Genomic DNA, 15,071 nt, shown 5'->3' with positions numbered 1-15,071 from the left:
AAACTAATCTGTAAATTATATTATATATAGTATTATAGTATATATACCCCGGGGAATTACAAACGTACTTCTGGAGTTTCGCGGTGAAAAAAGTATATTATATATGTTTTACGATAATATAAAACAAAAACTTTTAAAATTTTCATGCACAAGTTATTTTTTTAATGGCAAAAAAATTAAATATTTTTTTTGCGTATATTTTGAATTTCTAAAGTAAAATATTATTTTTAAACATGCCAAATAATTTTAATGTATTTACCTAACAAAACTTTTACATCCAAAGTTTTTCATCCAACAGATTCTACCTTAATATTGTTTTCTAAGGCAAGATTTAAAGACATTTTTACTTTTACGGAAAACTAAAAATAGAATTTTTAAAAATAGGGATATACATATTAAGTTTATTTTGTAAACTATACAATTGACAAAAGCTTAAAAAAATGTAGGTGTAAAATAGACGACATTCTATATTATGGTGATTATTTTCAAGGTAATCATAACATTTTTTAAAAAGTATTAACAATTTTGAAATGTTTGTTTTACATAATTTGAAGTCATTACAAAACGTTTAAGAAAAAAAGTTAGTTTATTTTTTCCTATTTTTTAGTGTTGTTTTTTTTATGATTATATTTTTTTTCGAATTTCCATATTATATAAAAATGTAATTTAAAATATTTAATCATTTTGATACAACTTTAAATTGCTAGGCAACCTACCTATTTAATTAACAACTCGTTCATAATTCAATTTTATATAGGTATATAATATAATTCTCAAAAAAAAAAAAAATTTATATTAAAAAAATTATCATATTTTTTACAAGAATGTAATTTTGTAATAAGTAATTGGTTCAAATTATTTCATAGAGCTTATACTTTTCCATTATAGATTTTAGTGATGAATTTTAAAATAACTGTCCTGTATATTAAAAAATGAATACTCTGAATGATTAAGACGTGTTTGACCAAGTTTTTTTTCTTCCATAACCTCTTTTCTAGTTCATATATTTATTACATAACATTTTTTTATTTGTTTTTTTTCCTAGAATTTATTTAACACATAAAAATATTCATTTGAACTCGTTGTAAAAAACGTTATGTTATTAATATTTAATACTTAATTAATTATTATATAATGTAATATCATGCGTATACTATTATATTACTCAATAATAGTATTGTCGTATTTGGTATTTGTATTTACAATATTATCGTAATATCATATAATACAGCGTTATATTGACATATTAATTATTACTATTGTTATGTATATCTACAAGAAATAAAGATAAATATACATAATATAATAATATAGGTACCTATACCTACTTATATTATTTTTGAGCGTAATGATTATAAATTTAGTTCATTCGAGTTTTTTTTTTTTTACCTATATACGCATATTTCTATAATTATTATTGTATGGGAATACGTCGCAATTATTTACTGTCTTGTATATACCGTAATATGGTAAAATCGAAATATATACAATTACAACTACTGTTATACGACTTCAATAGCAGAAATCGGTCAGTCAGCCCGGTCTCTATCAACGGTACAGTGAAAATGGGCCTGATGTATGTACCTAGCTCGACCTAGGTACTTATTATAGTTGAGCTTAAAATTACGGGTTATACCTACGTAGTCAAGTGTCCGGTGGCTGAGGAATCCGTTGTTTTGGGATAATAATATGAGATGTGGGAAAACGACAGGTGTGTAACTCAATGCGAATGATGGCTTGGTACACAAAGGAACGTGAGAGGTTGTTGTAAACCTATCTTTGCGTTGATCTCTTGTCGTGTATTTCTCGTTCGTTTCGTTCCTTTTTGTGTTGTGTTTGATCCCTGTGTAAAAACAAAGATTTAATTATTGTTGTTATTTGAGTGACCTAACTAGGTATATAATATGCTGTATTCCAACGATTTGTTAATCGGTGGTTGTTACCATTACGGCATTACGTAGGTATCCGATATATTATTATATAATATATTATAATATATTTAATAGTCTTTTTCCAATTTATTATTAAAAAAATATATAATCACCTCAAAATTATTCAAACGGTTTATTACTATACAACGATTCCATTTCGATTTAACCGCACATTACAATATTATTATCATTTATTTATATTTTGTAAAGTTAAGTTTTAAACCATTAAAATCTTGGACAATTAAAAAATAATTAAAGTTAGTTATTTTAATTAAATAAATTAAGTGAAGAAAATAGAAAATTAATATTAAAAAAAATACTATACAATTTAACCAGTAATGTATGTATTTTCGTTTTATTATTATTATTATTTTCTGTTCTTACCATATTATTATACAAGATAAGACATCAACGAATAATTTAACATAATATATGTATGGATAATCGATAAAAAAAAATTCCGTATCACTGAACTTATTATCACGAAAGGCAGGCAGTCTATATAGGAAAGTTATAACGGTGTACAAATCCATTTATGAATGCCAAAATAAATTATATATTATATATTGCATATATTTGTTGTGTCGAATATAAAAACACATAGCTCAAACCTACAAGCGGTAGAATTTAAAAAACAACCATAATATCGTTATTTGAGCGTAAACTATTTATTTTTTTAAATACCTACTTGTAAGTTTAAATGTTTGACTATTGTAAATTAAATCTGTATCCTTTGAAATAAATGAAAAGAAAATACAAACAAAATTCGACGTTAAAATTATCAAAATTATATTTTGTGCTATCGTCAACTTATTACTATATTTCTATATTACCATATTATATTATAACATATTAACATAAAATTATAATATGAAGTCATGTTGGAGTTCATACATTTTACAGTTTCTCCGTTTAAGTTCGTATATAGTATGTACCTTAGTGGGTAAATAAAATAATTCACACATTTTGGATATTTGATATACACTTATACATTGTGAGCCGCTCCTCCCCTCGACACAACCTATCAGGTTAGACGAACGTCGAAAGTTGTTGATATATATTGTGCGCCTACGTTGCCTAAAACTTTTCACGCTTACGCAGTGGCGTATTATTTACGGAGGCAGATGACGCAGATAGATCTGCCACTATGGCCCTTTCTGTTACAAACGTCCCAACTTCTGGGTCCACTTCTAGAAATTTTAATAAATATATTGTACTGGCATTCAGTAAAAATAATACAGTTTCATAATATTTTGATAATATCTGCGCAACCTCAATGAATATGGTAAATACGCCAATGCGTATGGGTGTGCACATTTTCCTCATTGTGCTGATCCTGTAACGTTAATTTATTTCACTCGTCAGGAGCTTGACACTTTTTTCGAATATAAACCACAGTTTGCAGTTTTGTTTTATTGGTATTATATTCTTAATTATTTCAAATAAGTTCGTATACAATCTCAACTTCAAAATGTTCAAATACGTATCCATACCTGGATTTTCCCGCGGTAATTAAATGTTATATTTTGGTATAATGTATTTTTTATTTTTGACCTGCATGTTCGAAAACTAAAAAATAAAATAAAATATATAAATTACTTGTTTATCTTTATACTAAAGTAAATGCATACGATTATATGGACTGTTTTTCATCGTTTTAATCTGACGGGATAATAAACAGGAAAAATTGTTCATGAAACTTACAGGTTTTAACATTATTTACCGGAAGAAATACTGAAATGGTTAAAAAAAACTGATACATTATGATTGCATAACATATTACAGTGTAAGTCTGAATATAATCACATAACCCAAACAACATCATATTATATAGAAAGTTATTTATTGTAAACCATAATATACTATCTTAAAATTGCACCAATAAAAATTAATTCATCCAAACGGTAACGAAACACTTTAACGTATTATTTATAATATATTAGATATCTGAGTGAATTTTTTTTCTCGTAAAGTGAACGAAATACATTTATTTATTTTCTCAAATCGTTGTAAACAGCTATTGATTGGCGTATCATATTTATCTAATTTAATCTGTATAATGCATTTTTTCGACAAAAAAAAATGTAATTGTTAAAAATCCATCTGAAGATCCATACCAGTCCACACTTCAACGGACCGTTATACGTCTCATAGTTCTAATGAATTTGTTTTGGATTCTAATAAATTGGTCTGCCTTCATTTGATTTCAACTAGATTTTGTTATTATTTTAGTAAAACGACTGCAAAAGGCGTTCTCGATTTGACTGCAAGTTTGACACAGAGCAGTGGAGCACATATTATAATATATATATATAATATGTATAATATATGTGACCGAGGTAGAAAACTGGTGGTTTACAATGAGTGCAATTGTAGTAAGCAGGTGGTTTAAGTGAATGTTGACAGTGCTCCTTGTACTATAAAGAAATCTATATATATATATATAGATTATATTATGTGTGTATGTATCCACATGTATAAAGTAAAATATTTGAACAGCCGCTATAAAAAGAAAAAAAAACTCGCAGACTCTTGAAGTAAATGAGCGAGAAAATTGTACACGCGAACCCTCGAAATGCGTTCGGGCACCAAAGCCATTTGTATATAAACAAAATGAAAACTACTGTGTGTATATTACATGCTAAACTTACTTACGGGTAAAATATGACGTATCTTTTTCTCGGCAATACATTTGTCATTTGTGGGGAGATTACGCACTCGAACGCGTACACGTTTTCTCATGGCTAGTACATATATACCGGCTACGTGTTCTATAGCATTTATAATTGGCTGCCGACTGCAAATGTCGGCACAATTATTTTGGACATTCAAACGTAGGTAGAGAGGCTAATACAAAGATTATATTTTTTTCTTAACAAGTGAGAATCGCTCGTGATCCCCGACGACTGCATATAAACGCTTCTGTTTGATCTGGGATCCGGTGTCCTGTTGTAGGTAATGGCAGGACCCCACGGGCGAGTGTATATTATTATTATATTTATAGGCAAAGGACTTGAATCAGACCTGATTAGAGCGATTAATTCACCTCGAGCTATGGCCGGTTTCACTTCTCGTGATCTTGTTCAACGTGCAGATTTTGTAGACGACATTAAATGTCAGGTCAAATTTTGTCAGGTGTTTTAAGTAGTTATAACATGTTCAAACGTTTCTTTTATCTATTTCAGAATATTTCTCTGTGGTTTGGTACGTGAAAAAACAATATTACTAATGCTGGAAAAATTCAAGCAAACATCTTCGTTTTACAAAATCATAATCACGTTTTGATTACCTGAGCTCGCTATCTGAAGTGTTTTCCGAGTGTAGTAATGGTTTAACAATGTTTACATGTACGTAAGTAAAGAAACTATAACAAGACGTTTCCACACCACTCTGGTATCACAGTTATTATACACAAAATAGTTGAAATTACTTTCGATGGTAATAGTATTGCCTGTTTAGGTCTTAACGCGTACAGTTAACGAGGCTATCAACACGTCATGTGCGTACATATCATATTAATCGTATAAACTTTTTGTTTCTATTTCAAAAATAAATCTTTGAGCTCCACCCCGATGAACTGCTGTATATTTACAATAAAATTTATCTTGGGGTGTGTTCACTCGTTCAAATCGGCTAAATCGTGGAAAACTGCAGTACGTGGTTGTGAGATATAAAGAGATATCATGTAGAGGTTATCGCTTTTAGGTACCTACAATAAGTATGCGTATAGCCTTAATAGCCTATTATAGCGGTATTAACCGTGATATGGTGTATACCAACAGTGTGGTATACATAGATGTACCTATGTGTGTGGGATACGGATATTATTTTACACTCCAAATTAATATGCATAATATTCGGTATAATAATATGGTAATTGATTTGATTTCTATTTTGCCCAAATTTCGTCCGCGTTCCATGCACACATCCACTCGTACGTATTAAAATCACTCAAAACCCCAACGGTTGTATACCCATATAGGTACTGCAGTATCGTGGCAAAAATAAATAGTACCTACTCAACTGAAACAATACGCATATTATAATTATTAATCGTCCCGAATAGTATCGAAAAATATATTCAACTGGCCAAACGTTTTAATATTTATATGGTGTGAAATGGGTAATAATATTGACAATGTCCTTTTACTAATGTGTACATTGTTCGTCGAAAACGTATCTCTATTATTTGTAATTGATTAGTGAACAATTAGTTATCCCGTCAACAAACGACCTATTAATTTCGGATGTTCATAGTGTTCGTACAAATTGTATCTACCATCACCTACCTTCTTATTCAAAATGCAATAAAATATTTACCGTGACGAAGCAATTTTAGCCTTATCATTCAAGTCTGTCTGACGTATAAAGTATAATATGTTCGATTCGCTTCGCCACACTTTGTGATATTAATTCTCAATCTAATGAGTTTCTTTTAAAATGTACGTCCCATACTAAATTAAATGCTACTGTTAAATTTCTTCCGGAATTTCGTTTAATCTTTTTGCTTTGTAATTTAAGCACTGAATATCTGACATTGTTTTAGCGTTTCCGTAATTTTTTTTTCATGAATTAATTTGTTTTTGTTTCAATGCGTACAACTACTTTGAAATATAGTTTTCATTAATTAAATAATATAAAATTGTCTAATAATGTGATTGTATGAAATAACAAAAAAAAAACATACCGTGAAGATAAAAAAAAAATGTAAAACCATTGTAATACTATGATGTGTATGATAATATTTGACAAAATTACTTGACTTTCATAGTTCTATTAGGTATATATATTTAACATATTTCCGGTACATTAAATTCAACGTACATAGGTAATGTACGCAAAAGTGCAATATTGAATTGCATTGGTTTGTTATCAAATACATAATAATATATTATACTATAGTATTATATGTTCAAATACCTACATATCTATTGTGCATTTATTTGATAATATCCATTGCTGGCAAATGAGGCAATCACCTCGATCTCGTCTTCATCCATTTCCACTCTTCCATACCAAGATATAAAAATAACCATAAACACACACACTACCAACATGTGGCAAAAATCCTGGGATGAAATACCAATGTCAAACAAATTAAAATCAATTAAAAAGAAAGTTACCAAATGGCATCCTCAGCCTAATATTCCTAGACGTTCCGAAATCATCAACACAAGAACAAAAATCGGCCATACCAACCTCACCTACATACAAAATCATAAAACACGAAGAATACCCTCTCTGTAGCCAATGCAATGTACCGCTCTCAATCAAACACATAGTCCTAGATTGCCCGCTGCATTTCAACGCAAGAAACATCCTCAACCAACCCTCATCGATGGAGGAAGCACTAGGAGAACACAATACTCACTTAATACATAGCTTCTTCAAATATATCGGTATTGACACCAAAATCTAATGTTGTAAAAAATCTCACTACTAACAACTGTACTGTAAATATTATATAAAGCTGTAAAACTACTAACCCATAAACATGTAATTCTTATCTATAACTAATTGTATATAAAATGTAAACTTTCCGCAGGTTGACCTTGGGTTGAAGGCTTAACATTAATAAAAAAAAAAAAAAAAAAATAGCCATTGCTTCTAGCTTCATAATAATAGCAACAAAATTGTAGTTCATACGAATATATATTAATCTATTCATCTCGTATATGAATTTATATATTATAATTAATTACCAATACAAAATATTTAAAGCCCATTCGAATGCGATTGGTATTTATATGAATTAATTTTATATTTTTACAGCTAAGCAATGACTGAATTATATTGGCAAACACAAAACTAGACCAATCATCAGTTCATAAAAATTGGTAAGTAATTTAAATATTAATTCAATTTGAATAAACCCGAAACAAAAGTACATAATTGATAATCCTTATAATTGTATGATTTGTTTGTTTGTACAAAAATAAATAAAAGTTACATTTGATGTTTTTTAATAATATTTTTTTTTTTTACCAAATTTTAAGTTATAATTAATTTATGTTCTTATAAATAATGTACAGTATAGAGATTAGTATTATTTGGTATGTCATGAAAGTTGTTAAAAATGCATATATTTTGTAGTAATAAGATTACGATTTAGATGAATTAGTTAAGCTCAATATATTAATAATATATTACATAAGTTATTTAAAAATAGATGATAAACTTTTTTTTTAGATAGAAAATAAGCGATTTATACACACAATTTGTGATATCACTTAATAATTCTTCACACGAATCACTTAATAGGGAAAGTAGGTATTACTAATATGCCATATGAATGATGAACTTGCAAGTTTATTTTATTAATTTTGAGAATTAAATAAAAACATTTTTCTATCCAAAAGCAACATAGTTTAATATTAATAATCAATATACCTATCTTTTAATATTAAGAAAAACATATTAGACCATAGATTTAGAATAGTGATTAAAATTACCTGCGTAATAAATATACAATTTCAATTTTGTGAACGTAGGAATATAAATACTTATAATTCACTATAATTGTTATTCGACATTGATATATATCTAGTCTTTTTACATTAAATATATATTATTTTTCTTTAATATAAATTACTCAATTATTTTAAGAAACAAAATTAGTATATAGAGTTACACATAACCCGTATTAAACGTGCTTTAAACAAAATTAGTATATTTATTTTTATATGATAAAATTTAAAAGTAAATATTTCTTGTAGTTAATATGGATTATAATATTATATAGAAAATAAGTTTCAATCATTAATTTTTTTGTATTTAAAACAGTATAATTGACGAAATTTATGGTTTTAATACCAAGTGAATTAAAAACAAAAAAGTACAATATTATACTTAATTATACTATAAATAAAGATTATTAAATATAATATATTCAATAACTAACTTATTCCGATAACAAACAGTATTAGCACTAACAAATAGTAACTTTCTTTTTGTGGAATACATAGGATACTATATGTTTGACATTCATTCAGTCGATTGTCGATTTAGTTTTGGTCATTGGAGACTTTTTAAAAATATTTTTGACGTTTAATTCGCTAAATTATTATTTATCAATTATCATAAGTACAACAGTTTCAAGTATGAAAGGTATACTGGTCTTAAGTTTCATTCATTTTTTTTTCATTTTGATAACAAAATATTGCAAAAAATATTCATTTCATGCATGACCTCACTTGTAGTGAGATTTAAACTTTTCGCATTATACAAAAACTAGTGTGCATATTTATTATTTTCTTATGCACATTCATTGGTGCATACGTTACAAGATAGGTGGTATGTATAAGTTACAAAAATAAGAAGCAATAGCTTTTTCATTTTGAAAGTTTAGCAGCATAGTGTTCAAAAGTATTTTACTAATATAAATACATTAATGTTTTATGATAAAATATTATTCACATTATTATGTTCTTTTAAAAAGACCTTTTGAAATATTTATCCTTTATTAATTTTTAAATTATAACATTATGACTGAGAATATAATGGACAATTAATTTTAATTTTAATATTTTTTTAAGTATGAGTTATGATTTTTGAAATAATAACATGAACAAAATTCTTAGTAATTATTATTAAAAACTGGTGAACTCGCTCTGCTAAATAGTAGGTATCGAGTGTATCTCGTCATTGAATATTTGAGTCCTACTCAAAATATAGGCAATGGATGTATTGAATTTTAATTCAATTATAATTCAATATACTCGAAAAGTGATTCTGAGTGGATACTGCAGGATACATAAATAATTTATTTTTCTACTGATAATACAGTGAATTCGTGATAGAACTAATTTTTGCCAAAAACATCGCATAATAATTATATTGTATTATAATATTATTTTATCATACTATTGTTATAACTTAATAGTTTATGTCAATGTTAACGTACCGTACAATGGTTAGAATAGATTCGTGATACAAATAGCTAAAAAATTAGTCTATCCGATTTTTAAAATTGAATTGTGTATAGAAAATAGAAATATTAAGTTAGAAGTCCATACCATTGAGTAATATAGAGATTGTATTTTGAAATAAGTTGAAGCAACAAATGCCTCCTGTGTACAGTATAACCATTTTTTGTGAAAAAATGTGGTGCAATTACCATTTTATTATTTAACTAATTGGTTGGTTCTAGTATCTTTAGTAGCATTATACAATAAATATTATACACAAAGAATCAAAAATCTTTCAAAATTCTAACGAATAACGAAATAGTAATAATTTGTAATTACGAAATCATGTTATCAATTGACAATTATCAATATGTTAATGATAAAAAGCGCGATCTAGAAAATAGGACTATTGTAAACGACCTCCTTGATGGCTTCAATTTAATTCTATTTTTGATATACTAAACGCTATCTCTATATTACTCTCTATGGTCTATACAGTTAATATTTTTTGAATTACAACAAAATAACTAAAGTCGTCGGAGAAAGCATAAAATAAAAGCGTTGTAAAACGCTCAGAATCTAAAACCAATAAGAAAACTCATAACATTGTACTTAAAGACAATCATAATATTTTGGGTAAATGGAGTTATTATTTTGAATAAAAAAACATCATATTACTAATATTGTTTAAATTACCTGTTGCTAGAACGTTCTTATATTTTTTATTCCCAAAAACGCAAATTGTTATTCAAATTGTCAATACAGCAAAAAATAAATGAATATTTAATAAAACTCAAATTCAAAGTGTACCTAAAGCTACTTAAACCAGAACTTGAGATGGTTATAACATTACATTATCATCTCTATTATTATTATTATTATAAAAATATCATGATTTGTTAGCAGATTTTCCATAATAACATTAGATAGGTAATTATTTTTAATTTCTTCCTTATGAAAATCTAAACTCATTACAGTTCACAAGTATTAAATATAATAAAATGTAAATAAGCAAAAAATTATATAGATATACCAAGGATATTGACTACTTGTCACACTTATCTCAGTTCGGTACTCGTAGTGCATTTGAATGATAAATCATTACGTTCCAAAGATAATTATATAAACGAAACGCAGTTAATATCCCAATTACACTGAGTTATATTCAATATTATTGTTTGATGTTCCTTTATCGGATTTTTACTTGAACAACGAAAAAATACAGAAGAAACGGGTTCAATGTACCAACTAGGGATTTCATATTGTCTTTTCGATAGAAAACGTTGATAAAAGAACTTTTATAGCACTTCTTGAATCTAAGATTTACTAATCAGTATAATCACAACGCAACAAAATAACTTTTGAATAAAATATTAAAGTCAAAACCAATTACTTTGAAACGATAACACTACTTCCTTCACCAAACACTTATTTTTTTTTAAGATCATTACATTTAGAAATCTTTTATCAAGATTACCTAGAATCATATTATTGAAACTCAGTTACAAAAATTACGGATTGCAACACTTTGGTGGTCGGCCTATATGAAACGAAAGATATAAGTACTTGCCTATCGATAACTGATATTATATGTTCAATCTTCCAATCGCATAAAAAAAAGCTACCGTATCCTATATCAAACAAAGCTGTGTGTGATAATACTGCGACAGTTTAAAATGGATGTTTGTCTCTACTCCAATTGATCTTTGTTCGGATACCTTAACGGTCATACGTCAAGGACGGTAATGTGAACGACTGATTGAGATAGGTGGTAATCTTGTTTTTAGCTCGGAATAATAAAATATATAGATAAAAGAAAAAAGAGCCCAACCCAAAAACAAATCTCCACGGTGGTAAATTTCGCTGACCATATCCCGCCGACAGTTTTTCGAGATGAAAAAAAAACACCTACCTACCGGTTATCATGCATGACGCGAAAATCTTCACTGTGGCGAGGACGAAGAGTGTAAACGAGTAGGTATTATTTGTTCATGTCAGTGTCGGAATCTCCAAAGACAAGTGCAAAAGTTTTTGTTTAAAGTCAGGGTGCAATTTTTAATGGCTATATAAAGAGTGGGAAGCGTCGCGGTAATCTTGACCAACAGAATGCTTGTGCTGTTGCAGCCGCCGCCACTACCACTATTACCGCTACTACCATTGCAACTACCACTACTACTACTATTACTATACGCAACACCCGGGGAGCTTAAAATCCCACCTCGGTGAGTGAAATATGGGCTAAGCGATGTGCGCTGCAGGATTAACGGAGCGTAATTAATTGTGTTTGGAATTTACATCACCCTAAGGCGCCGTCATTTACAATCCGGTGTATCTCTTTTTTTTTTTTGTTTTACCATTCTTATTATATTATGCTCATCCCGCCACTATATCCCGGGTCCAGGTCGAACTGGACTCGTTTAGCGCAAATACTCCACGAGTTCTAGTAGTCGGATAGTAATGAATATCATCAAGGTGCGAGTAAGTAACGAGCACACATAACAATTAATGTCGACAACCCGAGGTAGGTATATTATATCGTACGGTTGGATGAGCAGGCGGCGGCGGCGGCGAGGATAATTTATACGACTAATCATTCTTCGTTATAAAAGATAAGACCTGCAGCAGCAACGCGTAATTTTTCAACATATTTTACTGTCGAACACGTTAAAAATCACTCAGTGACTAATAAATCCTTAGTTTTTTTCAAAATGAGTATCATAATAATATATTTACATACATAATGCAATGTCTATATAGCTATTGGTAGAGAAAAAAGAAAAAGTGGTATCAAAAACTACTGTACCATAATTTATATACATATATTTCAATAATGACATCTTAATATGCACTTTTAAAGAACAGTCTTAACGATCTCGTCACTACCGAGTACCTACCTATTTTAGACATCGTGTATGGAAAAAAAAATTACTATAATTAAGTTAAACAAATTATAGTAAATATAACTACTTAATAGGTAAAATAACTAAAACGATTTACTTATTATTACTATATAAATATAATTATAAGTTATGATTAGGTTTACTATATTTTATAATTAATGTAGTTTTTAATGTTTGAATTAACTAAAAAATATAGTTAAAATAGCATATTTCAGTTCGAATAACTATAATAACTTGACAATAATATTTTAGTAAATCTGATTAATCTTATAGCTATTTAACCCTATAGCAGTTATAATGTACAGTCAATCCTACTATTTTTATAGTAGAAACAACTGTTTTGTTTTTTCCGTGTGTACACGAGATTATTTTCACTTTGACTGGGCTCTGGTTAACTTCAATATTTATTTCACACAATCACACGGGGCTATAATTATTCGTTAGAAAGTGTGTAAAAGTATAACAGCGTACAGCTTCGTATTGCAATAGTATCCAATACGATTACTGTTATTAAATATCTACGACTAATTGATATAAAATAAAAATTAGGAAGTATATATGTACACTTATAATAGAATAATAGTAGCACCTTGAAATTCAAACCCACAAAAATAGAATATATTATACTAAACACAAAATAGCGAATGTTCAAAACGGCGATAAATTGTGTAACTTTAAAACTACTATAACGTTATTAAAATTATTATTATCTGTTTTTAATTACTTTATACTTTAATAGCAAATAATATTTAATATGTTTATAGTGCGTCCACCACCAGTCAAAAGAATAACTATCTACAACTCAATATTCGCTAGTTATTAAAATCTAAAGAGTAAATTATATTTTATATAATATTTCATTATTTTTGTATACACTTGTTTGTACCTTATTAGGCATACGAATCAAACTAAACAAACATATTTCTATATGGATAGTAATATTATATGATTCACTAAATGCAAAAAGGGCAAATGTCCGTATTATATCAATGTGAATTATTCAATTTTATTCTTCAACACAGAAAAAAAAATACTATAATATTATACTTAAACAAATAATAGTAAATATAGCTGTTTACTAGGTAAAATAACTAAAATGATTTACTTATTATTACTATATAAATATAGTTATTAGTTATGGTTAGGTTTACTATATTTTATAGTTAATGCAGTTTTTAATGTTTGAATTAACTAAAAAATATAGTTAAAATAGTATATTTCAGTTCGAATAACTATAATAACTTGACTATAATATTTTAGTAAATCTGATTAATTCTATAGCTATCCCTATAACAATTATAATGTACAGTCAATCCTACTATTTTTATAGTTCAAATAACTGTTTTGTTTTTTCAGTGAATCTTTTCCAGAGATATTAAGTTAGTTAACGAAACGACTTTATTCTTACGAAAATGACGCAAGTACATCCTATTACTACTGGATGGACAGCTTTTTCTCGTAAAACGAAGAGTAGAATATTGATATAATCAAGATAATAATATTAAATTTATGTTTCTTGGCGCTGAATGCTGACTATTTGGGTATCTTGAACCGAAGACTAAATCGACTGTGGCATAACAAATGTATAATCTATTTTCAACTGTAATGTTTGAATTACATTACTGCAATAATTGTATAATGTATTATATAAGTATATTCAGTAAGTATAGGTACTTGCCAGTGGTCGTACCACAAAAATTAAACAACGTTCAGTATTTTATAATAATTGAATTTCCAGGTTTTCGTGTGATAATGATATTATAGTCATTATAGTTGCGAGATGAATATTTTCAGGACACAAACTTAAAAGCTAAGACTTTTTGTACAATTGTACATCACCCGGCCGATACCTCGTACATTTTTTCCACGCTATAGAAAAATGGTGGCATATTAGGATTCAGTGAAGCCGTTGCCTTAATGTTTTCCACAATTCGTTTTATTTTTATCTCATCCTGTCGGATTTAGTTTATGTCTGTGTTTTCGGTTTGTTTTATTTTTTATAAAATAAGTAGGTAGATGTCAGAACCAGCATCCTAAGTAGTTATGTGCGTGCAAGTATCGCTTTTTGTTCACCATTTGAAAATAATTATTACCTATAGGTATAAGTAGGTACTTAAAATACCATAAAATATCCATGGACCAACATACTGATAACTATTATATTTCTATTTACTTATTTATTTCTTAGAAACAATGTTATAAACTGATTTAAACTGTTATCCGGTATCGTTGAAATATAAAATTGATATTGGATTCAAACGTTGTCAGCACGACAGCACTGTATATTTGTATCAATATTGTATTTCATTACTTATTAACCCTTTCACACGTTG

General features: G+C 28.0%; 1 protein-coding gene across 3 annotated transcripts in view; it reads left to right on the top strand.

Moving 5' to 3' along the window:
• Nucleotides 1–15,071, top strand: part of LOC132950807 (uncharacterized) — a 321,853-nt gene that overhangs the window by 209,399 nt on the left and 97,383 nt on the right. For all 3 annotated transcript variants that reach the window (XM_061022381.1, XM_061022382.1, XM_061022380.1), the window contains one exon: nt 7,704–7,768. The gene's annotated coding sequence lies outside the window, so the exon portion shown is untranslated. The remainder of the gene's footprint in view (nt 1–7,703; nt 7,769–15,071) is intronic.

This window comes from Metopolophium dirhodum, chromosome 8 (assembly GCF_019925205.1).
Source record: "Metopolophium dirhodum isolate CAU chromosome 8, ASM1992520v1, whole genome shotgun sequence".
Taxonomy (NCBI): Eukaryota; Metazoa; Arthropoda; class Insecta; order Hemiptera; family Aphididae; genus Metopolophium; species Metopolophium dirhodum.
This window is presented reverse-complemented; position numbering and strand designations above follow the sequence as displayed.